The 26211-nt window shown below is 49.2% G+C and overlaps 1 long non-coding RNA gene across 1 annotated transcript; it reads right to left on the minus strand.

Moving 5' to 3' along the window:
- Positions 1-1213: 1213 nt before the first annotated feature.
- On the minus strand, positions 1214-10280 carry LOC116626011. Its single transcript, XR_004298155.1, has 4 exons — positions 10176-10280; positions 8189-8299; positions 4744-5721; positions 1214-1807 (listed from the first exon to the last, which is right to left on the minus strand). It is a non-coding gene; the product is annotated as an uncharacterized LOC116626011 (long non-coding RNA).
- Positions 10281-26211: the final 15931 nt, after the last annotated feature.

Raw genomic sequence — 26211 nt, forward strand, 5'->3', positions numbered from 1 at the left:
AAGCATTTTGGGAAGAGTCAAAGGCAAAATATTGCTCACATTTGAAATGAGCCTTGGCGAGCCCGCTCAGCACGTCCCAACCGCTGTGCACCCCCTGTTCCCTGGAGCACCACACCCTATACCTCGCTGTGCCACCACCCAGGCCCTCTCTAGATGCACAGCCAGCCCTTCAGACCCCTGCAAGCCAGCCACTCATCTGAAGCCTCCTCCATGGCTCGCCCTGTGAACGCCCAGCTCCACAGACTGTTCCCACCCTCGCTCCGGCACCCATCCACGGCTCGATTGTGGACCCCGGCTGCAAACCAGGCATGGTCTGCAAGGTATGGGGGAGACCTGGGCTCATGCTGCCACCTGATTCCCCTCTATACCCAGGGGATAATAATAGCACACAGGGCAGGTGTAAGGGTGGGTTGAGAAGGTGCTGGACATAAGGGTAAGTAGAAAGAAATTAGACTGGCACAGGTAGTTCTCATTGGGCAGAATTCACTGCTTTCTCCTAACCCTCTCCTCCTCTCTGGTTAAGGAGAAAAGGCCATGTACTCCTGTGCTGAGGGACAATGCTGAGCAGAGACACCCAGGATGGAGAGTAGCTGGCAAGCCAGCATCTTACAGAACAGATAATTTTGAACATTACTAAGTTCCACTTCTATGTGGGGTGCAGGCTCTGGAGCTCCTGGGGCTTGCATCGCTGGCTGCACATTAGAGCCACCTGCTTTCAAAAGCACAGAAGCTGGGATTCCCCACACCCCCCACCCCGCAACCAGTGGAATCAGAATCTCGGGGCATCGGTTCTTGTTAACGTTCCGTGATTGATTCTGGGGGCCGGCCACTCCCAAAAATCACAAACCAGGGATGAGTGCTTCTCTAGGCTTCCAAAAGCTGCAGAAACATCATCCCAGCTAACCTGAGATCCAGAGCGTGACATTGCCCCTGGCTACAGCCCAAAGCTGTCACCGAGTCATCTGCCATCATGCTGAAGGAAGCTTTCTGGATCACTCTAACAGCATTCAGAGACCCTAGCTCCTGGGGTGAGCCCGGACCAGCCCACCCTCTCCACCTTTCCCGAAGACCCCGCCCCTTCCTCATTTGAATAGTCTTCTTTGTTAGCGAGGGTTATTTGTTTAAAAGCAAAGAATCTCATCTGATCATCACATGCGGCAATATCTTAGACCTTCATGGCTCTTTGGGGATACAATTTGTGTGTCATTTCGCTTTTTATTGCTTTTTATTGGCTGTGGGACTCTTGGAAAGAAAATGACGACTATTTATCATGCACAGGGGAAATCTGCCAGAGCAGAGTGGATAGCTGTCACCCAGAGGGAAAGGCAGCAGGGGGACACTAACGGGTGGAAGTAAGTCACCGGGAGAAAGCGGGGAAGGGCAAGGATGTGAGGGCGTCTGGGAGTTCTCCCATCCAGGGTGGTAAAGCCTAGCACACAGGACTAATCAACCATCACACATCCCTCCAGTTAACAAGCACTCATGGAGGAATCTTAGATGTTCACAAAGGCCTCCCGGATCAGTCCTCCCAGACTGTGTTCAAAGGGAGGCTCCAGACCCCCCACTGGATGCACCTCAGGACACTGAGTGTCTGTGAAACTGGCCAGAGAGCAACCCTGCTCATGCCAAGCCCATGGGGATGTCACGAACACAGAGAAGGTGGAGCAGAGACATCTGGTCAACACAGGCTATCTTCATGGGAGAGGTGGTGTGTGTAGAGTCTTGTCCTTGAGTTGGACCATCCACAAGGAGCCCAGAGTCTGGAGAGCAGGTGTAAGCAGGTTTCCAGGCCACACCACAACACACACTGTGGGAAGAAGATGAAGAAGGGAATTTAAATTTTTTTCCTAATTGTGGTAAAATGCACATAACCTACAATATGGCCTCTTAATCATTTTTAAGCATACAGTTCATGTAAGTACGTTCACGGTTGTGCATCTATCCCCACCATCCATCTCCAGAATGTCTCCATCCTCCCAAACCAAACATCTGTCCCCATTAAACACTAACTCCCCACCTGCGCCAGCCGTTGGTGCTCACCCTCTACTTTCATCTCCATGATTTTGACTACTCTAGATAGAAGAAGGGAAATGTTTTTTAATAAACTTGTCATTTTAGAACAGTTTTAGATTTGCAGAAAAAGTGCAAAAATGGTTCAGAGAACTCCCGTATACCCTACACCCGGTTTCTCCAATTATTAGTATCTTACCTTAGTGTGCATTTGTAACAATTAATGAACCCACATTGATGCATTATTATTAACTAAAGCATACACTCTATTTGAATTTCCTTGCCAAACGTCCTTTCTCTGTCCTAGGACCCCATCCAGGACACCACATGGCTTTTAGGCATCATGTCTCCTTAGGCTCCTCTTGGCTGTGACAGTTTCTCAGACCTCCCTTGTTTTTGATGATCTTGATAATTTTTAGGAGTCGTGGTCACGTATTTTGTGCAGCATTCCTCTATAGGATTTGTCTGATGTTTTTCTCATGATTCGTTTGGGGTTATGGGTTTTAGAAGGAAGACCCCAGAGGCGAAGTTCCCTTCTCATCACATCAAGGGTCCCTACAACCAACATGACTTATCCCTGTTGATGTCAACCTCGATACCTGGCTTAGGAGTATTCATCAGCCTTCTCCACTGTAAAGTTCCTCTTTTGTCCCTGTCTCCACTCCATCCTCTTTGGAAGGAAATCACTATGTGCAGTCATACTTCAAGGGTGGGGAGTTATGCTCCCCCTTTTTGAGGAAGGATTTTTTTAATCTCCTTTTTCTCTTTATTAGAGTCTATAATTGCAGGAGATTTTCATATCCCATTCACGCCATGTAAACACCAAACTCTGGACAAAATTTCAAAGCGAAAGAAAGGTCAGTTTAAGATCCAGAATCTTAGAAATTATACAGCACCCCCAAGAACCAGAACCATTGGATGGGGTCCTGGTGCTGGGACCAGAGCTGACCTCCATTGCTGGGTGCAACTTCCCTGTGAGGGCGTCATTCCTGATGCCATGCTCCAGCCATGCATGGATGCTTCAAGGACAGGGTGCCCACCATGGGCTGGGAAAGGGGATTCCACCCCTACCATACCGTTGGCATCTTACTTTATATTTGTCTCTTGCACTAAAATCTTGGCTCCCTGGCCAAGTTATAGAGTCCTCAAGGGAAAGGAAAGGGAGAGAGAAAGCTCATCCTGCCAATGTCAACAGTACCCCCTCCGTCACCTCACATCTCTTAGATGCCCCAGTAGAGTATCAGCAACAGGTGACTAAGTCCACACACAAATGACCAATGGTCAGTCACTTGAACTAAGAAGATCTAGCTTATTATAACAGAAAATTAGGTGATTAAATTTTGAATTTAAGTCACACCAGCTTCCACCATCTTCTAGTCCACCTTCTCCTCAAGCAGGGCTCCCTTCTCCCAAAGAGGATGCCAATGGGGTCCCATATTTCCCCTGCAACAAGAGGCAAGAGGACCCAAGGAACCTTGCCATGATGAAGTAAACTAATAAGCACAAGAGGAAAGCTCACTACCAGTGTTGGGCAAGTGTCTGTTGTGAAGGGATTGTTCCAGTGCAGATTCGGAAGGTGAGGGGAATGAAGAAGAAAGAAGGGATAAACATGGCAGCCCAGGTCCGATGAGTGTCTTCTTCACGCATGGCTGGGCTGAGCACTTTCATAGGTCAGTTACTCAACCCTTCCCCCAACCACGAGGGAGGGGCTCCTACTGGGCCCAGGTCCCTCTAAGCCCCTCTGACTAATGCCTCCTAAACCTCCTCTCCCATGTAAGACTCATCTTCTCACCATGTCTGCCAGGACTCCACCTTTCTTCATACAGAGAAGGCAGAATCAAGGTGTCACTTGCACAGAGGAACCTGAATAAGCCCAGAGCAGGAAAAGGGGCTGCCCGGTGCTGGCAACACAGGGATGTGCTTGGAGGGTGGCCATCGGGTGCTATCTGTTCTTTCCCTAGATAGACTCATCTGTGATAAAGGTGGACGTATTCTGACTCTAGCGTAAGGCTCTGGCCCCCTGGTGGTGTCAGTTTGGGTCCAGCTGGGCCATGGAGGAACCCAAGGTCTAGGTATTGGAATTCAGCATGGGGGTGGCAGTGTAAGGGCTGGTGGGGCTCAGGCAACAGGAATGGCCCCAAGGAAGGTCACAGCCGGTGTCTTTTTGCATCAGGCTCAAGAGCAGAGACACGGAAACAATGCCCTGTGTTGAGCGCTCTGTCTACCCAGGTTCAGATGCACAGTCTGGCATGACCAGCGAGGCCTGACCCACCAGGAGTGCCTGTGCTCCATCCACTGTGCCTTCCATCTCATGGCGTCTAGTTAGCAAGCTGCTAGAGCAGGACATGGTCAGGAGGTGTTCCCCTTAAATATTTTTTTTTCTTCAAAGATATTTATATTTCCTAAGCAAACTCACATGAGAAGCCCCTCCCTTCCTCCATGAAGCCCCCCAAAAAGGTATCTCCTGGGAGAATAAAAACATTAGCATCATTCTCAAAAGATCTTGCCCTGTTTGATTAAGTGTCACTGTTATCAGGGAAAACTTGAGGCTTCCTAGAATGTCTGACTGTTGTCATGTACATGAAAAATGTACATGAGCTGGTTCTACAAATCCATTAACAGGTTGTAAGGGCCCAGACATGATGGCCGCGCACCTGAGGGCTAGCTGACACACAGGACACAAACACGGTTGCACCAGCCCTGACGTTCTCCAGACACCTTTGCTGAACCCACCTGCTCCCAGACCCTAAGTGGAAAGGAGTCAAGGTCAATGTGCAAATAAATGCAAGCAAAAGAGGTCCATTGGAATTTTTGACTTGCCAAAAATCCCTGAATTGAATCCCAGAGTCCTCCAATGGACTGTTCTCCAGTGCAGTAGCCATTGGGCACCTGTGGCTGGTCAAATACTATAAATTAATTAGAACTAAACAGGATTAGAAAGTGCAGTTCTCAGCTGCGGTGGCCACATTCCCGGGGCTTGTAGCCACATGCGGCTGGTGGCTACCGTGTTGCACAGCACAGAAAGTTCCGTCACACAGGCTGTCCCGGAACAGTCCAAGGTGTGCTCTGGAGGTGCTATGGACTTAGCAGCAGACTCCCGTAAGTCTGCCCAGGGGCAGCACTCCAGAGGCAGTGGCTTTCACCAGTTCCGCAAAGGCATTCATGACCCAAAGAAGACCAAGGAAAGTCTAGATCAGGCTATCATACCGTGCGATTGGAGGCAGGCAGGAAGGGGCTTCTTCCCTCACTTGGAGACACCTAGCTGTTCGTCCCCAGTTGCTAATCCAAATTCTGGCATTTTGTGCCATGTTCCCTTGCCCAGGAGAACAAGTCAGCTTTGGAAAAGTCTTGTCTCCTGGTGAAGATACCAGATGCCTGACAGAGGCCCAGGGGACCCAGAGGGGCTGCTCCAGGGGTCCTGCATGAATGATGCTCATCCCTGCCATATCTGGACCAGAGGCAACAGAGTGTCTTTGGGTCCCACAGCCCCTCCTGGAGAAAGACAGCCCAGGAGTTGGAGCACCAGCCCTCCTCCTGCAGGGTGAGCGCTGGCCTATTCTCCCCTCCGCTGGGAGAGAGCTCTGGAAGCCGAGGAAGGATTGCTTATTAAGCTCTTGGAGGGCCCTCTGCGTGCGATTCTGCCCAGAGCACATACTGCTGCCAAGCTGAGCTTGAGGTCACGTAAGAGCAGTTGACATTTGGTGTCCTTAACTGGAGAGGGGAGAGGACGAGAAAAGGTGCATTTAGCTAACATTTCAATGCCGGAGCCCTCACAGTAACGGTCCGTGGGAGCGGTCCTCCTTCCTCCATCCCAGCGGCCGGTTGGGCGGGGGCCGGTCCCCAGCGTTCACACACACTGAGGGCATGGAGGTTTACTGCCAAATACAGAAATGGAAACACACCGGGTCCTTGTTCCAGACCGGGCCGCACAACGCCCGCATCATTGATTCATTTAGTCATCTTGTCGATGGTTGCCAATAACAACCTGCTTCTGTAAAAATAAGACTAAAAAAGGCACATAAGACTTTCCAAAACACTTGCCCAGAACAGTCTAAGCTGCTCGGTCCCCCCGAGAATGTGTTGAGCACCCACCCCCACCAAGGCAGACGTTTGAGGGCTTCGTCGCTGGGGGGCAGCCGCTCCAGCCCCGGGCTCGTGTGGGCACATGGCCAGAGGATCACCTTCTGGACCTGCCCTCCCTGGGCTAGCACCTTCCCTTACAGAGCTTCCTTTTCCCAGAACCAAGTGTCACCTGTAACTGCTGAAGCATTCCAAGGTCAGGCCTGGAGCAAACTAATAACTCCACCTGTAATTGAGAGGCTCGTCCCATCTTAACTGAGATGTTCACATTATCAAGCAGTTTGTTTAAATTGTGAACGACAAATAACGGATCACATTGACTCATTTGCTCTTCACCCGGGGCCTCTCTGCTGGCTATTTTGGGGTCCCAAGGTCTCAGAAGTTATTAATTTAATGCAGCTTACTCCTCAGTGTGTAAGCTGAAAGCCTGGTGTTGTACAACACTTTACATACTTAATAAATGTTGTGATTGATTTCATGTTTTTCAATCACTGTCACAGAACTGGGATTTACAGCATCGGGGAACATTTAGCGCATGAAGAGTTCTGTGGAAAGTTTGTGTTTGAGCAAGGGACGAGGAGGGGAGAGAAGGCTTTTCCAGACCCCCTCCCCACAGGGGAAGTGGGAAACGCAGACCCCAAAATCAAAGCTGTCCACGACCCTCTTTGGGGGAGGTTTCAGTGGCTGCCATTCACATCTCCTTCTGGTTTTAAAAAGGAAGAAAAGAGAACGTTTAGAAACAGAGCAAAATTCTGACCCACACCAAAAATATCTGTGTCAGATCCGTATTCATGACTCAGTTGGTGTGAAAAGAAGGCATCCTTGTTATCACAGCTCAGTCTTATGAGCACAGTAACCAAAATAGGATGTTTGGCAACCAGTCAAGTGTAATCAGTCTCTGCACAGAAATCGAATCAAGGACTGGGGAGCCCGAGCTGCTGAGCTGGCCAAGACGCTCTGCCAGCTTCCTCCGGCCCCAGCATGGCTCCAGGTTTTCAGCATTGGGGAACCTGAGATCTTGCTGGAAGGGGAACAATGGAGAGCCAAAGGGGCCTCCAGACCCTAAGTAAGGAACGCCCTCAGCTTACAGAGACAGTTTTCCCCATAACTGCTTCTGAGTCCCCTCGGGCAAGCGCTGGAGAGACCAGGTCCCATGGAGACCCAGGAGTTGGGTGATTGGCAGGCTACAGCTAAGCTGCTTCTCACCTTGTGCTCCTTACCTTGTGAACCTCATCTGACTTCTGCTTATGCCCCATCCAAATTTCAGTGCGGACAGATTTCTTGAATTAACTAGCCAAGAAAGTTGAAGACTCCAAAGAGTATTGAGATGGTCCTGGCACTGGGGGGAGTAACAGATGAATAACAAAACTGATACTAACTACCTCCCCCAACTTCCGACTCCCTCCTGGCCTGCTCCTGCCACCTGATCCCCTACACTCACCAGCTCTGGGTCCTTGTTGAGGAAGGAAATGAAGGCTTCCCTCTCATGGTCCCTGAACACAGGGGGTGAGCTGTGGCCGAGCAGACTCTAGGGAGCATGGTCCACACTCACCCAGTATGCTCACCCCCAATGGTACCATTCCAGTGTGCCAGGAGACGTGAGCTTATAAATCAGAGCTCCAACTTCGCTTGGGTTTGGGTTGTTTTTAAAAGAAAAAATCTAGGTGTGGTTTTTGTGCCCAGGCTTCATAGATAAAGTTTCTATGTAAACCATAGCTTATTTAAGGAAATTAAGGAGGCTGGCAGTTTGAGAAGGAGAGAAAAGAGAGGACAGTGTGGTGAGACGGGGGGACAGGGAGGTAACAGAGGGGTCCTAGTGTCCAGGAATTAATCCGTGTTTTTATATCTCCTTAAAATTCCCCCTGCAGGCCTCCCCTATCCCTCCTCATGACTTTCCCCACCCGGGGCACATCCACCCAGCGCCCACCTGCCTGCACACAGATGACCCCGTTCCTCTTGTTCCAGCGCCTACCAGCCCCTGAGCCCCATGTCTCTTCCCCAAGCTCCGGGCTGGGGCCTCCTGGGGATTATCACAGCTCTCTGCATGCAGGCGCTGGGTGGAGTTACCTTGCCACACACCCAGCCCCGTCCCACCTACCGAATCAGGAGCCCACCGACGTGAGGGGGCAGCTCTGGCCTTCAGTCCTGCCTGGACACCTTGGGCAGGTCATGTGTCCGCAGTGAGACTTTGTTTCTTCATCACCCCCTCCTGGGAGATTCGTGAAGACTGAAATTAGAATTCTGTATCTAAACACTCTTTAGGGGCGCCTGGGAGGCTCAGATGGTTAAGCATCTGCCTTCGGCTCAGGTCATGATCCCGGGGTCCTGGGATTGAGCCCCGCATCAGGCTCCTGGCTCAGCGGGGAGTCTGCTTCTCCCTCTGCCCCTCCCCCTGCTCATGCTCTCTCTCTCTGTATCTCTCGGTCTCAAATAAATAAATAAAATCCTTAAAAAAATTGTTAAACACTCTTTAGTCTACAGCATCTCTGGCTCACATAGGCACTCGGTAATACACCTGTATGGTTATCATTATTAATTACTCTACCAAGTCACCAGGGCTGAGAGTTCTAGAAAGTTCCTTCTGCCCTCCCCTTCACAGCTCACATCTGACCTGTAGTCTGCCTCTGAAGTGGCCTGTGGGTCTGCCCCCTTCATCTGCTCTCGGGGTTGCTTCTTGTCCGTAACCTGCAGACTGCGCAGGTGCAGGGATCCTCGCTTCCATGGGCCCTGGCAGCGGCAGCCCCACCCGCTAGTCTTCCTAAGGCAAAGCTCTGGGACTCTCATGGTCACACGTGTGGGTGGGCTCTGTAGGCTCAAGTGTCAGCTCTTCGGAATAAACTAGCAAAGGCAAAGCCCCTGCCGCTGCCCTTAGGGGGTGCTCAGTGGGTCCTGGCCCCACCCATCCCTTACAGCTGCAGGGGCAGTTGCACACACGCAGAGGTGATGCTGCCCCCGCCACCCACGCTGCCGTCGCCCCCCTCCTAGGGGCCCTTCCTGTGCTGCCACCTGCTAAACCCTGCGCCGTGCCAAGCCCCTACCATCGCCACAAAACCGTCTCAAATATACCTGGTTAGAGATTTCTAGATCCCGTGCTCCACACCCCAAGGACAAACTGTTGCTGCTGGGATTTGTCTGTGCCTTCAGGACGCTGTGCTCGCCCTCCCCACTTCCCTCACAGGCTCTGGGCTCAGGGACTGCCACCCGCTCAGCAAGCCTGGCCAAACGGAGCTAAATTGGAGTGATCTCCATCTGGTCCCTGCTCTTTGGCCTTGAGATTGGTACCCACCTTCCCCTCTCCCTGTCCTCTAGGTGCAGTTTCTGGGAGGGTGCAACACACACACACGCACATGCACACGCACGCACACACGCACACGCGCGCGCACACACGCACACGCACGCACACGCGCACACACACGTACACGTACACACACGCACGCACGCGCACACGCACATGCGCACGCACACGCACGCACATGCACACACGTACACGTACACACACGCACGCACACGCGCACGCACACACACACACACACACCCCTCCTGCGTGATGAACTCCAGTTGGCACCTGGGAGCCTTCGGATTCTGATTGGCTGTGTGCTAAAATATAAACAGACTCCAAGTTCGGAGCTATGACAGAAGCGGTGTCAATCCCATCTTGTCCCAAAACCAGCTGGCTGTGGCCAAAGCCACAGGACATGTTGCTCATAAAATATCGGCTCTTGGCAGGGAAGCAGTCTCGAGGGACAATTCTATTTTTAAAAATCAACCTTATTGAGAGATAACTTGTATTAAATAAAGTCCATCATTTCAATGAGTTTTGACAAATGCTTAGACCATCACAATCAAGATACAGAATATTTCCATCACTCCAAGAAGTCCTGACTACATTTGTTAATTGAAAAACTTTTTAAAAGGGCAGTTGAAGTTCACAACATAATTCAGCAGCAAGTACAAAGATCCCCCATAGAGCCCTGCCCCCCATGCATGAGCAGCCTCCCCCACCACTGACATCCCCTACTGGTACACTTTTTCCAATCGACTGGCCTACACTGACACATCATTATCACCCAAAGCCCACAGTTTACCTTAGGCTTCATTCTTGGTGTTGATTATTCTGTTGGTACCGACAAATGTATAATGACATGTCTCCATCATATGGCACTATAATAGAGAACAGTTTCACTGCCTTAAAAATCCTCTATGCTCTGCTGATTCATCCTCCCACCCTCCTCCCAAAACCCTGGCAACCACTGATCTTACTGTCTCCATAGTTTTGCCTTTTCCAGAATGTCATATACTTGGAATCACATAGTACGTAGCTTTTTCAGACTGGCTCCTTTCACTTGGTGATATGTATTTTAGGTTCCTCCACGTCTTTTCATGACACGATGGATGTTTTTGTTTTAGTGCCAAATAATACTCCCTTGTCTGGATGGACCACAATTTATCCACTCACCTACCGAAGGACATTTTGATCACTTCCAAGTTTTAGCAATTATGAATAAAGCTGCTAAACCACAATGTGCTGGGTTTTTTGTGGACAAAGTGTAAATACAAAGAAACATGATTGCAGAATCATATGGTAAGAGCATGTGTAGTTCAGTAAGAAACCACTTACCTGTCTTCCAAAGTGGCTGCACCATTTTGCATTCCCACCAGCAATGAGTGAGAGTCCCTGTTGCTCCACATCCTCCCAGCATTTGGTGGTGTTGGTGTTCTGGATGTCGGCTGTTCTAATAGATATGTTGTGGTTATCTCATTGTTGTTTTAATTTCCCTGAAGACAGATACATGGAGACTCTTTTCACATGCTCGTTTGCCGTCTGTATCTCTTTGGTCTGTTAAAGTCTTTGGCCCATTTAATCAGGTTGTTTGCTTTCTTATGGTTGAGTGTGAAGAGTTTTCTGTGTACGTTGGACAACAATCCTTTATGAGATGTGCTTTTGCAAGTATTTTCTCCCAGTCATTCTCTTGACTTTGTCTTTCACAGGGCAGAGATTTTTAATTTTTATTAAGTCCAGCTTATCAGTTATTTCTGTCATGGATCCTGCCTTTGGTGTAGTAACGCTACGCCCAAGGCCCGCTAGGTTTTCTCCTGTGTTATCTTCCAGGGGTTTTATAGTTTTGCATTTTACATTTAGGTCTGGATCCATTTTTACTTGATTTTTGTGAAAGATGTAGATCTAGATTCCTTTTTTTTTTTTTTTTTTGGTGCCTGTGGATGTCCAGGTGTTCCAACACCCATTTGTTGAAAAGACTGTCTTTGCTCCTTTGTCAGAAATGAGTTGACTGTATTCATGTGGGTCTATTTCTGGGCTTTCTGTTCTTTTCCATTGATTTATTTGTCTGTTTCAACAATACCACATTGTCTCGATTACTATAGCTTTATAGTAAGTCTTGAAGTTGGGTAGTGTCCTTCCTCTGACTCTGTTCTTGTCATTCAGTATTGACTCAGCTATTCTGGGTCTTTTGCCTCTCTGTGTAAACTTTAGAATCACTTTGTTGCTATCCACAAAATAACTTGCTGGGATTTAGGTTGGGATTACATTGGATCTATAGATCAAGGTGAGAAGAACTGACATCTTGACAATATTAAGTCTCCCTATCTGTGAACATGGACTATCTCTCCATTTCTTTACAAAATTCTTTGATTTCATTCATCAGAGTTTTGTAGCTTTCTTTGTGTGGATCTTATACAAGTTTTGATACATTAATGCCTAAGTATCTCATTTTTAGAGTGCTAATGGCAATGGTCATGTGTTTTGTTTTTTTTTTTTTGAAAACTAAAGCAGCACCTTTATTTTATACAAACAGTATAAAATGTTCATTATGTAAGAGCTGTGTTTTGTTTACAATATATTATATTGCTTCAAGCCAATGCTGAAAGTCCATACATTATAGTCCCTATTTTATTGTGTTTACAATATATTATATTGTTAAATGCCAGTGCCACAATGTTCTTTCCTTTTTTTTCTTTCTTCTTTCTTTCTTTCAATACTGAATTCTCTGGAGTCATGGTAAGGTCAAAATATATTGTATTGAGAGTTTAAGAACAAGGGGAATTTAAAAAATGTGACAAATGTCTAAACACATGGTCATGTGTTTTTAATTTCACTATTGGGATATAGGAAAATGATTGGCATTTGTGTATTAACCTTGTGCTCTGCAACCTCACTATAATCACTTAATAGTTCCAGGAGGGTTTTTTGTTCATTCTTTCAGCTTTTCTACATAGACTATTATGTCATTTGCCAACAAAGACAGTTTTATTTCTTCCTTTTCAATCTATATACCTTTTATTTCCTTTTCTTGTCTTATTACATTAGCTAGAACTTCTAGTACAAGGTTGAAAGGAGTGATGGGAGGGGACATTACTGCCTTGTTCCTGATCTTGGGACAATTCTAGAGTGAGGACTTTCTGCAGATCATTGGCGCATGAGGAACCAATGAGGTGGAGCTGCACAGAGGTGTTCGGGGGGAGGTGATGATCAGCCATCTGATTTGCTTTGGCTGATTAGCAAGTATAGAAGTTGGACCCTGTGGTTTTAGAGGAGACCCTCAGTCCTGGCTCATGGGGGTGCTAAGCAAGGCAGAGAGGAAACAAAACTGACAGGCTCTCAGAAGGTTGAAGGTAACAGGTGGTTCCTGGTGTGGGCCCAGGCAGCTCAACCCCAGAAGGACTTTGGCACCTCTGAGGTGGGTGCAGGAAAGTGTGCTCAGAGGGAGGGAGGAGATGTCAGGGCTTAGCACATCCACCAGGCGAAGAGCAAGAAGGAGCATGGTCTATTTCCAGTCACCAGCACCCTCAGTCTCATCTAGAGGGCCAGCCAGGATGCAGAGGCTACTGGCTGAGAGGTGCTAATAAGATGGACACATGGGCCAAGTTACCAGGGCAGACTGCATCCACTCACTGCCATCTCTGCATCCCCTGGGCTTGTACCTAATATGGAGGAATTCTCAGGGATTAAGCAAATGTGGGGAATGGATGAGGATGTGACAGCAAAACCAATCAACAGGAGCGGCAAAATGAGATTTTTATTGAGATGGGAAAAAAAGTCATGGGGTCCCGTCAAATTGCTAACATGGCCTGAGGCACCCCAGAAAAGCATTCTTTGAGAATCTTAGCAGGAGTGGCCAGGAACACAGTCAGAAGTCATGCAGCCTGGGGTCAAATCTGGGACACTTCACTCCCAACCCTTGGCAAGTGACAATACTCTCCAGGATTGTTTCCTCCTTTCTGAAAGGGGGTTTTGTAAATAGCTGAGTACCCCACCTTCTGCCATTTCCCTAGAGCAGGTACTCTGCCCCTGCACAGATGCACTTTGGGAAAGGAGGGGAGGAGACAAGCAGCAAAATCACTCTCAATTAACCCCAGGGAGTCATTCATTCTAGCTGACCACAGAGCTGGAAAAGCAAGGTTAGGATGGAGAGTTTCCCAGGCAAATTATAATTGTGGAGGGTGGGAGAGGGAGTACGGGCGAGAACAGGAGACCCATCAGTGAGCCAGGCTCTGGGATAGCTGCTCTGGACGCCTGACAGCTACAACTATTTCGGGAATATGAGTGGAGGGGAAGACACCTCTACTTCCTCTGTTTTGCCTGCCCCATGCCTGGAGCCCAAAGCCCACCAGACTTCCGCAGGCATGCCAGCGGTCGGCACCATGTGGCCCCTTCCAGGAAGCCAGTCCACTGGCTCTTCTTGTCAACCAGTGCTGTGTGCGGGCTGTGCTGAGAACCCAGCTCAGCCTGGGTGCAGAGGAAGGACCAGCTGGTGTGGAGGAGTGAAAAGCTTCCATGTGGCCTGTGTGGTGGCTGGGCAGGAGGTGGAGACAACTGGGCCAACCATACCAAACCCTGGCATTCTCAGAGACAAGATCCATGTTGAAGGGAACACTTTAAAAAAATAAGAGGAAATTTCCAGGCGGTGCCCTGTGTGACCGTGCCTTCCATCCTCACCACGGCCCCACAGGGTCATCGTGGCTAGCCCATCTTACGCATAAGGACACCGAGGCTCAGGATGTTCAGGGTACCATGAAAGCTAACGACCCAGCTCCAGAGGCAGAAGACACAGGTTCTCCCTGAGGCTCCGTCACCAACAATCATAGCCAAGAGACCCTGAGCAAGTCACTCAACCTCAGCGTGCCTCAGTTTCTACAATTATAAAATAGCTCATGACTCCACCTCCTTTAGAACTGTCTTCAAACAGCCCCGATGGACTGCGTCATGGTCCACAGGACTAGCTGCCTCTCCCTGGGCAAGGAGGGGGTTTCCCTGCCCTCTCTAATACCAGGGTAGCCTCATGTCTGTCTGCCCAAAGAAGCGAGAGCTGTAGCAACTCATTTTCTGTCTGAGAGGGGGCTTTCAAAGCCAGCATACCAAGTGCTCTTTCCTTTTCTCACTGCCATGATTCCAAAAATGTCCCAGAGAAAGAAAACAACATGATTCTGGATCTGGAGGGATGATGACACAGAGCAGGACCCACATGGGTGGACACATAGAGCAAATAAGAAATAAATCTCTGTGGTGTTGGGTGTTGTCATTTAGCATAATGTACCCTGCCCCGACCCCTGACCACCCCATGCATTTGCAGCTCTGTGCCCAGCCCCACCTGCACTGGAGTGTCTGTGTCCCTCCACGTGTGATTTTCCTGCAGCACTGGTAACATTTACAACACTGTGTATTTTTCCTTTACATTGTTTATCTTCTGCCTCCCCTTAAAAGAACATAAACCTCATAAAGCAGGAATTTTTGTCTCTTGTTCATGACTATCTTTTGCACCAGGAACAGAGCTTGGCAGGTGGAGGGTACACACATGCACACATACAAAACATGGAATAAATAAATGTGGAATAGCAGAAATTAACTGAGGCTCTATCCCAAATGAAATACAGATGCATTTAATCTTCAAAATGACCCAATGTTTCAAACACTATTATGATTCCCATTTTACAAATGAGAAAAACAAAGCACGAGGGTTAAGAGAACTTGCCCAAGGTCACACACTGAGCCAGCGTGCAAGTCCGGACCACATTTTCAATCACTGTGTCCTTTGGCCTGTCAACAATACCTTCTCTGCAGCATTGCTGGGAGGGGGTAAAGGGCTTGAGGCATACAAGGGAATCAGCAAATGGTAGAAGCCACAGAAGGCCTGCTGCTGGCCTGCTGATCAGAAAACTAGGAAGAGGAAGAGTGCATGTCCTCCCGGGCCTCCTGACCCCAAAGCCCATGCCTGTTCTGGGATATCAGCAGGTCCCAAACCTGGCTGAGCTCCAGGATCACCTGGAGGGGTTCAAAAGCTACCATCGTCTGGGCCTTGGGTACTAAATGCAAACCTTTGCAGATAGGTCCAAACACCTGTACTTTTAAAGAGCAATTCAGGTGAAGCAGACTCCCAGACCAACGTAGAGGAGACTCTGCACCATTCCTGGCTCATTGCCTGCTGGTGAGACCCTCCACTCTCCTCTTAGGCTCGATGATAAGGCTGTCCCCCTGCCTGCGAAGGGGTCTGGCCCTGGGTTTCCACCCTCGTGCTAGGACGTCACCAGTTAAATGATGTGGTGGGCTTGTCAATTCCGGCTCCGACTCCAGCTGCGCCCCCGCCCAGGTTCCTGGTGTTGCCAAGAGTGACAGGCGAGGTGACCCTCTCTACATCAGCCAAGAAAAGGGCGAGGGTCGTGGTCTACATGGAATTCTGGTTGCTCTCACAAAGGTGGTGGGAAAGTTTCTCTCTGTGGATGGATAGCCTCCAGGGGTCCACCAATATCTGGTGCTTTATTTTTCCCTGAACACTGCCCCTGAACCCCCTATTAAAGACCCTGATCCCCTGATGATGAGAGTGAGCACACAATGCCAGTAAGAGTTCTTTTGGGGAATGTTCCTGTTGGAGTGTGTTATGGGCCAAACTGTGTCCGCCAAAATCCTGTGTTGGAGTCCTAACCCCCAGCACCTCAGAACATGGCCTTATTTGAAAATGGGGTCATTGCGGATGTAATAAGTCAAATGAGGTCATACTGGAGTACGGTGAACCCTTAATCCAATCCACTGGGTGTCCTAACAAAAGGGGAAATTTGGGACATAGAGACACACACAAGGAGAATGCCATGTAAAGATGAAGCAAGATCCAGGAGATATGTCCACAAGCAAAGGAATTCCAAAGACTTCTGGCAAACCTTCATAGGTTGAGAAAGATTCTCTCTCACAGACCTCAGAAGGAACAAAGCTGCCAGCACCTTGACCTCAGGCTTCAGCCTCCAGGACCGGGGGAGAATAGATGGTGTTGCTCTGAGCCACCCAGTCTGCCACGCTTCATCACAGCAACCCAGGGACACTTGTGCAGCGAGAACCTCCTGCATCTGGGGAAGTTGCTGAAAGAATGGGTTCACAGGCCACAGGCTCTTCTGTTCCTTGGACCACGATGAAACTCATCTCACACAGGAGAGAATGAAGTCAAGAAGAATGCAAGCAGGAAACAAAAGATTAGCTGGATGGCAACAAAACCCTGTTTCTAGTCCCCACCACCCCAGGGACAAGCCCAAGACTGCTCCTCGGACTCCATGACATCCACGCAGGTGCCCCTTTTGATCACATTGTTGTGAGCTAGAGTCTTTGGGTTGAAAATGACGGAAACCTGATTACTGCATGTGCCTTCTGAAACAGACGAGCCTTTGGTCAGAGTCAAACCCTTAAAAGCTCAGGCCATAATCCCAGACCCAAATCCTAAAGGAAAAACTCAACCCTGAAGGCTTTTGCTTCACCCACTCACCTGTTTCTACGTTGTTTCTGAGGCCAGAGCACGACACCGGGTTTCTCCTTGGGCGACACTGGTGGTTTCCTTCCCAATGGTCACTTCCACTTCTTCCTGCGACAAAGCTCTCCACAGCCACTTGCTCAGAGGGTAGGGAGGCTTTCTCTCCCCTAGAATTGAAATGTGGTTGGTCTGAGCCAGTCCTTTCTCTTGTCAAGGACTGGTTTAGGTGCTGAGGTGTGGCTGGTAGAGTTGAGAGAATAAGCATTTAAGAAAAAACAGAATCATGGCTGGGGGCCCATGTTTGCCCGTGAGGCCCAGAATCTCTCTGGCCATTCTCCATCCCTGGAGCGCAACATGCCTGCTCTGCTGCTGATAGCAGGGTGGAAACTGCAAACATTCTGGGCTTTCATAATGTCACCATGATGCTGCATTAGCAGACTCTGGCGCCACCCACCCCCTTGACTTCTTGTTTTATGGGATAACAAACATCTTACTGTGTACACTCCCTTGGTCAGATCTTCTGTTACTTGCAGTCAAAACCATCCTAAGTTTCATACTTCCAAAGCAAAAATACACAAAGGGATGATTGGTCATCCCAGGCAATGCTCGTTAGTGGGCTGCTGTCCATGGACAACCATAATGAGCTCCCCAGATTGAATTTGCCCCTCTCAAATGCCCCAGGGAAACTCACACTCAATGGAGCATATCTCAACAAACCCCCTTTGTGGGCAGGCAAATGCAAAAGCAAAGACAAGAAGCTGAGCCTGCTCCCAAATTTACCCATCAGAGAATCCCCTCCTCCAATTTGGGTTAGGACAGGTTCTGTGGATGGAGTTACATGATTCAAAATAAAATACACTATAATATATATTAATAGACTGTTCAGTGAGTCTAGGCTGGGTGACAGAAACATATAAATATTTTGAAAATCTGAAATCTGAGGGGTTGGGCCATGCCTCATCCCAGTTGGCATGGATGCCTGGCTGCTGGTGTCCCTGACTTGGGCAGGTCTTGAAAACTGTTTGTTAAATATACACACAGATGAATGTGTGTGAAATGAGGGGGTCAGTCTGACACAGAAGTTAAATGCTTCTTCTCAAGCCAAGGAGAGTGGTCTCAGAACAAATCAACCCGCCAACACCTTGATCTCAGACCTCCAGCCTCCAGGACCGTGGGCGGGAAAACAAACGTCTGCTGTTCAAGCTCCCAGTTGGCGGTACTCACCACGGCAGCCCTCGCACACTGACGCAGTGGGTCTAGACGAGACTCTCCCAAGGGAAACCGCACACAAAGCAAACACCCCACACAGTTAGAAGGCTATGAGCTTGGGGTTCTGACAGAGACCACAGAGGAGCGCGAATGCAAGAGGAATCCAACGCGGAGGCACCACCTCCCGCTGTGTGCCCGGAGCCCCGTCCAGAGTGGTCGGCTTTGCTTCCTGTTGGTCTAGGAAATGCGGAATCACCAGTCAGGGCCCCTAAGCCAGCCCTGGTGTTTGCCTTTTGACTAACACCTGACGATCAGAGGTGAAGGTGGGCAGCCCACTGAGCCAGGTCCCGGAGGGAGGCCCGCAATGGAATCACCGCATCCCAGATCGAATGACCATCCAGAGGAGGGGGCAAGGGGGAAAGAGAAAAGAAATTGCCTATCAATAGTTCGGAGCACTGGAGGTGGGAGGCTTATAACGTCGATTCCAAAATGCCATTCGTGACATTGTTTTCAACCCCACCAAAGAGGGGGGTCGGGGAGAGACAGGAGGGGCCAAAGTAAAGAAGGGCATTTGGCCAACGGACCGAGTCTGTCTTCACCACGTCGTGTTTCTGATCATGAAAGTAACAGACAATGACTTCAGACAACTGGGACAGAGTGTGAAGATCAGGCATGGAGGTAAGATTTCTCATGAACCCACCCGAAGACAACGGGCCTGTTTGGGTGTGATGCTCAGTGTAGACAATCCGTGTATGTACTTGTCACTAAAAATCGTGTTGTGAGAATGTCTCTCTCTTGTGATAAAAATAATTCCTCCAACATCATTTCTGCAGCTCCCCAACAATCCGTCTTGTGAATGAGCCACAGTCAGTGTTTCCTCTATTTATAGGAACGAGGTTCCTCCTCTTGTTCCTTATTTTAAGTAACAATGCCATTCGCATATTTATGCTTGAAACTTTATTTGCATCTCTGATGGGTCCAGCAGGACTGTCCCCCGAGTGGGAGTGGCTGAGAGGTGGACGCTGTTGGGTGCCTGGCTCACAAGGCCAGATCACTGATCAAGTAAGCAGGAAGGCATGTGGATTTGCTGTGAGCAACACAAGGCAGGCCAACCCCACTGAAACACAGGGCCCTCGTTTCTGAAATTAGAGCAAAGTGAAACCAGTTTTGCTGAGGAAATTTCACAATAGCTTCTGAAATAATCATTTATATCCGGGAATGGTATGAAGAACCAGACTTAGCAATGTCATTATGATGCCTCCAACACAGGCAATGTGACCTCCCAAGGTCCTGTGAAGGGATCTGCCTGTGGGGTCTACTTCTCACGAGTCCCCACTGCGCCCTCTGTCTTGGGGCCCCATTGGCTCTCGCCTGGATGCAGCTCTGGGTGTGGGAGCCCCTTCATTCTTGTCTCGTCAGAGTCTCTCCAAGTGTGATCCAAGATAAGGGAAAACGTTTTCTTTTTGCACTGGCTAATTTCCTCCTTTATCAGAAGAAAGATTTATGTTTGTTCCCCAATGCAAACATACTTGGCTTCTAAGTAAAATTGGAAGAATCCGAGTGTTTCCAGTCTCTGTTAATACCTGAATCAAGAGTTTGGTTACCGGCTCAGCAACTAGTCTGCTGGATGTCTTATTTCCCTCTTTTGTCTTCGTCCCTTTGGCTGTGCGCACAGTGGGGACCTGTTCTCGCTCTCCCATGGCCTCAGATGGCAAGGCTCTGTGTTTGTGCTTCTGGGCAAACAGCTCTGTCCCTGCTCAGGAAGCAAGGAGTTGCTGTCGGGTTCCTGGGAGGCTCTGCCTGGCCAGACCTCCAATGTGCTCTCCAGGTCAGCGAGTGCTCTCAGAAGAGCAGGTTTTCCTGCAGGGTAACCACTTTCACCGGAAGGAAAAAAGGCCACCTCTGGGTGCAGGGAGAACACTCCAAGCCACCAAGAACCCCACACCATCCCCACCCACATGGCTGCTCACACCCACATCTCGGACCAGAGTCATCGTGGCCTTACAGACCATGACCGTGGTGTGGACCTTGCTGTGACCCTGAGTGGTCACCTGACCTTGTGAATCCACAGCCTCCGCGTCAGGGGATGAGGATGCCTAGACTTATCCTTCAGGGTCAAAAGAGATAATACACACAAAGTTTTCAAAATTACACTGCAGAGCAGCTCCTAGCAGACATGAACTGCCCCAGCCATCACCCCAGCTGTCCCCTCTAAATGCCTGTCCAGGGTACCCACTTCCTGATGGCAAAGGAATCAGCCCACTGAGGACTCACTCCTTACCTGGCTCAGGTGTGCATGGGGAAGGTACAGGGCAATGGGGAAAGGGCTTAACATAGAGCCAGCAGTGCCTGCCTGTTTGTCCGGGGTATAAACATAGCCCAGGACATCTGCACAGCACAATGGGCTTGCAGAGAGGGGGCTGCAGCTCCCCATGTCCTGGCTGCACCCTCAGGTCACAGAAGCCTCCCTCTGACAGAACCACTTTTCTCTCCCGGCTGTCTATCCCAAGCAGCTGCAGACACTCAGGAATGGCTCTCCCCTGAGTGTGATTCCGAGGCGGGCCTGGAGAAACAGCACAGGAACTCCTGGGTCAGCTGGGGGCAGACAGGTCTCACACCAACCCAAGGTGGTCCCAGAGCTGTCCTGAGACTCAGAGCTGCCTTGGGTCTATTTCTTCCCCTCCTCCCTCCCTCCCCCCTCCCCCCCCCCCTTTTCCTTTCCTCTCTCTGTTTTCTTTTTCCTTTATGTTTTGTTCTTCAAAGTATAGTTTACATAGAGTGAAGTTGAAATGCAAAGGTTCTAAGGGCAGTGTTTATAAATCTTGAAAAACACACCATGTAAATATCACCCCCATCAAGATACTGAGCATTCCCAGCACCCCAGAAAATTCCTGCATTATCCTTCCACCCAGTACCGCCTAGCAACCCCCACCCTGGGCAACCACTGCTCTGCTTTCTGACGCCACGAATCAGTTTTCGCTCTTCTAGAATTTCTTGTAAATGGGATCAGATGCTATGTAATCTTCTACGCTGGCTTCTTCAGCTCACCATGCTTTTGCGATTCGTTCCTGTCGTGTGAGTTGTCGGCTGTTCTTTTATGGCTGAGGAATATCCCGTGCGTGCATGTGTGCACCATCTGCTTGTCCCCTCGCCTGCTTGATGGGCATTTGGGTTGTCCCCATTTGAGGCAACTGTGAATACAGTTGCTATGAACACTCACGCGCACCTTTGGATGGATGCATGTTTTCATTCTCCTGGATAAATGCCTAGTTGTGGGGTTGCTAGGTCATAGACAAGATGCACGTGGACTTTATAAAACCTACCCTGTGGTTTTCTGGAGTGGTGGTACTTTCCACCCTGCCCCCAGCAGCAGCTGAGGCTCCCACGCTCCCTGTGTGACACCGACAAGCCCCCGTGAGGGGGACACTGGGCAACCATCCCACTAGGAAACCTGTGGGTTTGGTAAAGGCTGACATGCCCCATCAGGGTCTTGTTGTCTTAAAGACCACAGAAGTGGGCAAGAGACTGACAAACCACAAACAGATCAATGGGCTTTCAGATTCTTACTACAAGGTGAGCCAAGAATGTGGGGCTCTCTTTCTGTCAGCTTCCATTCAGGATTCAGTCCATCTTCCAGTCAAGACTAATTAAAGCTCTTGGCTGTAGACATACCTCCCTCTGAGAAGGTGTCAGGAGTGAAACCAGTGCCCAGGGGTCCCACCCCTCCCCATTCCTCTCCACCCACCTCACTGCACCCCATCCAAACTCAGAGGTTGGGCCAAGGTCCCACTGACCGGCCAGAACCGGCCCCACCTCTTACTGGTTGGGTGACCTTGGGCAGGTCACTTGAGTTAATTGTGCCTTTGTTTCCCTGGCTGTGAAATAGGATGAATATAGCACCCTCCTCATGGGTGTTGGGACGATCCAGAGAGAGAGAGCAAACACCCAGTGAGTAGAACAGCACAGGGCATACAAGAGGCAGATGTTAGCCTTGATGCGGTGACTACGGTGAAGATGACAAGGACAGCAGCGCCTATACTTTACGCCTGTATTACAGCCTATCCCCCGTCTTTCTACTCCAGCCCTAGTCCTGATGATGGCAGAGACCTCACCCAGCTGCTGTTTTTATGACATAAGACTGATCATGATATCCCCTTCAGTAAGTCCAACAGTGGCCCCCACAATCTTCAGGGTGAATTCTAGACACAGTGGCATTGCCCTCTGTGATCTGATGTGTGCTTTTTTCCAGCTCATTGCCCCAACAAATTCACACAAATCCTGTGGTCTAGCATGCAGCCAAATGCCTGCAACCACCCACTGCCCCATGACCTGGGCTCTCCCCCTAGTACAGGTGTAAATGTCCCTCCCTATGCTCATAAGCTCCTCCCCTCCATGTCTGCTTGACTAATTGCTACTCTTTCAGGGTTAAGTCTCCTCCCAGACACCTTTCTTGACTTTCTCACATTGAATCACTCACCACTCTGGGCTGCACTGCACATTGCATAATGCATTGTGCATACTTCTGATTTGGCACTTTGTACATTGCTGTGAGCTTTTGAGTAGATCTTTTGAGCGCCCTTTCCTGAGCAGGGAAATGTCTTATCATTTCTCTTTCTAACAAGCACACAAAATGGACTCAATAATTGTTGCCAAATGGGTGGATGGATGGATGAGTGAGTGGGTGGATGGGGGTTAGGTGGAGAGATAAAGGGGTTGGATGGGTAGATGGAGGGATGGTTGGGATAGATGGATGGAAAAGTGGATGGGTGGGTGTATAGATAGCGAAGTGGATGGGTAGATGGTTGGGTGGGTGGATAGATGGGGGTGGGTGGTTGGGTGGGTAGGAGGTGGGTTGATAGATAGGGGGTAGATGGGTATATGGAGGGGTAGGTGGAGGGATAGGGGATGAGTGGATGGGTGGGTAGGAAGTGGGTGGATAGATGGGGGTAGATGGGTAGATGGATGGGTGGATGGGTAGATGGGTAGATTAATGGGTGGATGGGTAGATTGATAAATGGATGGGGGGTTAGATGGCTAGATGGAGGGGTGGGTGGAAAGATAGGGGAGTGGTTTGAAAGATAGTAAGGTAAGTGCATGGATGGATGGATAAGAGGGTGGGTGGATGGGTGGATAAATGGATGGGATGGTAGATGGAGGGGGTGCATGGATGGGTGGGTGGGTGGGTGGATGAATGAACAGATGGGAGTGGTGAGACTGAACTGAATCTAAGTGCATGTGCCACAGAGGACACGGTGACATCCTCCTTGCACATCCACCTTGATATGGTCCCTCTTGAGTGGGACTCCTTAAATACACAGAGGTCTCAGCCAAGTCATTCTTTGAAATGGTCAGACAGGAACAGAAGAGCCTCCCGCTTCATTCCCTTCCTGTGTTAACCTATCCCAACCTCCACCATTACACTAGCCTCCCCTAAATACCTCTTCTTATTTGGTTCCTTTCCAACAATGCCCTCTCCCCACTTCACCCACCACTGTCCTAACCATGGCTTCTAGAGTTCTAGAAAAAAAATGCATTAAGACTGAAGCTATTGGCGGGCGCCTGGGTGGCTCAGTTGGTTAAGCGACTGCCTTTGGCTCAGGTCGTGATCCTGGAGTCCCGGGATCGAGTCCCACATCAGGCTCCCTGCTCAATGGGGGGTCTGCTTCTCCCTCTGACCCTCTTCCCTCTCGTGCTCTCTGTCTCTCATTCTCTCTCTCTCAAATAAATAAATAAAATCTTAAAAAAAAAAAAAAAAAGACTGAAGCTATTGGCTACAGAATATTAGGAAACCATGCTGACAAATGACCCATCTCATGCCATTGGAGTCAGCTGATGGACTCACAGAAACAACAAAAACAAAATTAGGAACAGCAGCAGATGTGTATTAAGCACTGGTCACATGCCAGACACCTCACTAAGGGCTTCACACTCACCCCAGACACCAGACGAGAAGCAGCCTCCCAACTGCACGTTTTTATTAGAAACTTTGGCAAAGGGATGACTCAACTTTTGGGTCAATTCAATCTTGTGACTATTGATCCTGCAGGTGTCCGGACCTGACTGTGAGGAAGGTCACCTAAGGCCCTTCTCTCCTTACCTGAGGATGAGTCAAGAGATGTTTCTCAGCTAGGGGCCACTCACCACCTTAGAGAAGAAACCAGATACAACCCACCATGCTGGAAGGAGGAGGGTGCAGAGATGTTAACAAGGGACAGGAGCTCCTGTTTTCTTATTTGGGCCTGTGCCATAGTGTTCATGGTCAATTTATTGTGCCTGATTAGCAAACCCCTCAACAGCCCTGCCTTGGGCTCATGGGGAGCCAAGGCAGAGCAATGTGGTAATTAGCACAGCTTGTCCCAAAAGCCAAATTTATGATTAGGGGATTAGCAGGGAGTAGAGCCCATCTGTGACCTCCCTTGTGGCAGAGCCGAGAGCTCTGTGACCTTGAGAGCAGGACAGAGCAATAGCCCAAAGCCTGGAGCATGTTCCCAGGTGCTTGGACACCCTGCCCACTGGGGACTAGTACCAACAGCAGCAGAGGTCTCTCTCCAGAGCCAAATGGCATACCAACATGCTGCAGTGTCTCCCTTCTTTAGAAGCATGGGTGTGACACCTGGCATAGACTCCCTCCTCGACCAAACTTCAATTAGGCTCCTCTGATCCCTCTTCTCAATAGGCCTTGACCTCGGCCTGCCTTTAGCCAGAATCCTACCAAGTCAGTTTAGTGAGAATCCCCCCACCATTGACATCTAAGTCCGTGGCTTGCTGTTAGCAAGAATCCACATGGACCAGCTTAGCAAGAAACCACTCTTGATGGCCCCTCTTCACAGTTTTCTGTCCATGGCTCCTCATGCTGCTCCTTGGCTGAAGACCCCACTCACCCTTGCTGTATTCAGAGTTGAACCCAATCTCTCTCCCCTGGTGCAATAGTCTCAAGTAAAATCTTCCTTTCCATTTTAACAAGGGTCAGGGTATTTTCTCCCCCCCCGCCATTTTCCTCCATTTATTACCCCATCTTTTCAGCAAACTTCATAGCAAAATCCACAAGCCCTCTCTAGCACCTCTCCCTGGTGTCTCTTGAACTCATTGCAACTGTCTTCACTGTCCTGCTGAGCTGGCTTCTGCCTGAGTCACCCCAGACTCCGTGTCACCAACTCCATGGGCCACTTCACTCAGCAGCACTGAACATGGTGTTGCATGCATGCTTTTCAACATTACATTGTCTCAACTCCTGGGACAACCCCCTATCTGTGTCCTTCCTCTATCTCCCTGGCCACTCCACCTCAGTCTCCCAAGCATGTTCCTCACTGTCCCCCTGAATTCTAAGTGTTTGACTACCCAGAGCTAGTACAACCTCTTTTTTTCTCTGTTTTCCCTCTTGCCCTAGGAGACCTCAGACCATCCCATGGCTTTAAATACCACAGATGTGCTAATGACTTCCAGCATTTATCTCCTGACTTATCCCAGGAGCTCAAGGCTTGTACATTTAACTGACAACTAAATATTTGCACTGGGATGGCTGATAGATCTCAAACTTCTTTGCCTAAAACAAAACCATTCAGTTCCACCCACACCCCAAATACACACAAAGAAAACCAAACCAAACCAAAACAAAAACTATTATTTCTCCAGCCTTCCCCATTCAATCATTCATTCATTCAGTAAACGTCTACTGAGTGCCTACTATGAGCAGGCACTCTTCTAGGTGCTGAGGATACTACACTTAATAAAAGACAATAATTCCTTCTAGAAAATGGCAACACCACATACCCAGTTCCTCAAGCCAAAAGACTAGAAGCCATCCTCATGTCTTTTCTTTCTCTACACCAATGACTTTTAACTGTGTGATTTCTCCCCTGGGGGACATTAGGCAAGATCTGGGGACAGTTTGGTTGTCATACTGGAAAGGGCTGCTACTGGTGTCTAGTATGTAGAGGTCACGGATGCTGCTAAAACCTTACAGTACACAGGATAGCCCTCACACACAACAAAGAATGACCAGCCCAAATTGTTATAGTGCCAAGTTTGAGAGACCTAGTCCATCAACATACACCATTTGTTTGCTTCTGACATAAACCCCAATCTCACAACTTCTCTCCGCATCCATGGCCACCAACCTGGTACAGACTGACACTCTCTCTCATTTGGTTATTGCAACAGGCCATTT

This window comes from Phoca vitulina, unplaced genomic scaffold, assembly GCF_004348235.1.
Source record: "Phoca vitulina isolate PV1807 unplaced genomic scaffold, GSC_HSeal_1.0 scaffold2, whole genome shotgun sequence".
In the NCBI taxonomy this organism is placed as follows: domain Eukaryota; kingdom Metazoa; phylum Chordata; class Mammalia; order Carnivora; family Phocidae; genus Phoca; species Phoca vitulina.